At 46.8% G+C, this 2809-nt stretch overlaps 1 long non-coding RNA gene across 1 annotated transcript; it reads left to right on the forward strand.

The window, feature by feature from the left end:
- Window positions 1–335: 335 nt before the first annotated feature.
- On the forward strand, window positions 336–2524 carry LOC133115214 (uncharacterized). Its single transcript, XR_009705611.1, has 3 exons — window positions 336–467; window positions 1515–1663; window positions 2223–2524. It is a non-coding gene; the product is annotated as an uncharacterized LOC133115214 (long non-coding RNA).
- Window positions 2525–2809: the final 285 nt, after the last annotated feature.

Genomic DNA, 2809 nt, shown 5'->3' on the forward strand with positions numbered 1-2809 from the left:
CACAGTTCTTCAGTGAGAACAACTGCTGAGTTCATGGCTGAGTTCACGGCTGAGTTCGCGGCTGAGTTCATGGCTGAGTTCACGGCTGGAAGAACCAAATGGCAGGACCTTTTACTTTCCGGCACTTGGAGACTTTCCACCTCTGGTGGAAGTATTAAATTACCGCTCCCTATACATTCCCCCTCCAGCCCCGGCGCCCCCCTCCCCACCCCAAGCCACCCTGCTGCAGTTCTCCGGGGGACTCGTTTGCCTGGTCCACGGGTTCAGTCCGGCCGCCATCAACGTCACCTGGGTCCTGAACGGCGAGACGGAGCTGCCGGGTGCCAACGGCAGCGACTTGTACCGCGCGGCCGACGGGACCTTCACGCTCTGGAGCCACCTGCAGGCCTCCTGGGAGCCGGGCGCCACGTACACCTGCAGGGTGGCCCACACCACCAAGAGCCTCTCCCTCAGCAAGAGCCAGCCAGGTACGCGGGCCGCGTCTCCCTGACCCCGCCAAAGGGCGGTCTGTAGCGTCGTGGTTAAGGTACACGACGCAAGGTTTGTGGTTCGAGCCCCGGGGTAGCCACAATAAGATCCGCACAGCCGTTGGGCCCTTGAGCAAGGCCCTTAACCCTGCATTGCTCCTGGGGAGGATTGTCTCCTGCTTAGTCTCAAACAACTGTAAGTCGCTTTGGATAGAAAGCATCATCCAAATTACATGTAATGCAATGAAAAGGGCCGGCGTGTTGCCCAACACAATTTCGACTAATTAACCAAATTCAACTAATAAACAAATGATGTTCCCCTGTTGTAACATCCAGCTATGCCAGCTTGACCAGCTTAAAAATTTAGCCAATGGTCAAGCTGGGTATGAGCTGGTCAACCAGCTACCAGCTGTTTCAAAACATAACTTGAGCTGGTCAAACCTTGTTGACCTGGGAGCTGATCTGAACTGGTCAACCAGCTAAACCATGTCGAGCTGGTAGTAGGTCTGAACTGGTCAACCAACTAAACCATGTTCAGCTGGGAGCCGGACTGAACTAGTTTCACCTTGAAATACAACAACCACTTTAGACGTGAGAAACCAGGTGAGGTGCGTTAAGTGCGTAATCGACTGATTTAATTGATCAATGAAGTGCAGAGTAACAACATGGTTGGCATTTATATAGCACCTTTATCCAAAGCGCTGTACAATTGATGCTTCTCATTCACCCATTCATACACACACTCACACACTGACGGCGATTGGCTGCCATGCAAGGCAGCTCGTCAGGAGCATTTGGGGGTTAGGTGTCTTGCTCAGGGACACTTCGACACAGCCCAGGCGGGGGATTGAACCGGCAACCCTCCGACTGCCAGACGACTGCTCTTACTGCCTGAGCCATGTCGCCCCATAGTGAGTGAGGACCACCAGTACACAGTATGGTTAGCCTTATGTAATATTATCAGTATCTTAGAGGGGTGATATTAGCTGCCCTTGCTGACTGATCGCTCAGCACTGTCATCATTTCTTGCTGTTCCCTCTCCTGAAGAGATCAGCTCAGACAACGAGTACTTCAATGAGAACACGCATGAGCCCTTGTCCGTAGACAGCCCCGAGGACATCTGGAACACGGCCTGTGCCTTCCTCATCATCTTCCTCATCACCCTCCTCTACAGCATCTCTGTGACATTAGTGATGGTAAGGGCTAAAGAACACAAAAAAGTGGAAAATAGGGTTCCCAAAAGGCAAATGTCCAAAATGCTAAAAAAAATGAAGAGGGAAGCCACTGTATACTTTGCGATGATAGTGGTCTGCATTTATTAAGCTGGTGTGTGTTCTGGAACCTTCTGAAAATGCTGAAAAGGGTGCGTATTTTTTCGGTATTAAAATGTTTTTTTTCAGGATACAGTTGCTTTCCTCTTCATTTTTTATTTTAAGGACTAAAGAACCCATTCACCCTGGCCCAAATGCATTAAAGAACCCACTCACCCCGGTCCAAATGCATTAAAGAACCCACTCACGACGGCCCAAATGCATTAAAGAACCCACTCACGACGGCCCAAATGCATTAAAGAACCCATTCACCACGGCCCAAATGCATTAAACAACCCACTCACCCCGGCCCAAATGCATTAAAAAACCTGATTCAGCCAGCAAGTGTGTTTCTAATTTTAACAATTTCTGTATTATTATTATTAATATTATTATTACAGTGGTGTCTGTGCTATTTCTGACTTTAATATTCTTCTTTTTACAGATGAAATAACAAGAGGATCACATACCCTATGCACCAACATTTTCTATGATGAAATGCTTCGTGTTTTTCGAACCAACTGTCACTAAAGTGATATTCAGTTGAATCTCTTTTTCATTGTAATTTGCCCTTTAATTTGCAGCTCTTCTCTTTATTTGTCTAGCTCTGCTTTAAACTGCAGCCTTAAGCGTCTTTAATCTTGTTCAGAGAAAACTAATCAGGTAACGTGTGCGTCTGTCAGAGGAATCATGTCAATCAAATTCAACGATCATATGCTAAATTATTTTGTGAGTGTTAACTTTATTTTAAACAGGTAGCTTTACTTCAATTAAAACTGCTTTTATGAGAAAACCTTCATCAATATGTATGCCTGTCCTTTCCACAACCATGCACAGTACGTGAAGAGTCTGAAAAGATTGAATACAAGCGTCATTGAACGACCACCCAGATGTTTAACCGCTGAACATCCTAGCTCTGATAGGTGCCTTCAAGACCATACTCATGCTGGAGGGTCTGTAAGCTCGCACAATCCGTGCGTTTGTGTCACTGTATACAGCTGAAAGAGATAAAACTTAAATTGCATTGAACTA

Source organism: Conger conger, chromosome 2 (genome assembly GCF_963514075.1).
Source record: "Conger conger chromosome 2, fConCon1.1, whole genome shotgun sequence".
Classification (NCBI taxonomy): Eukaryota; Metazoa; Chordata; class Actinopteri; order Anguilliformes; family Congridae; genus Conger; species Conger conger.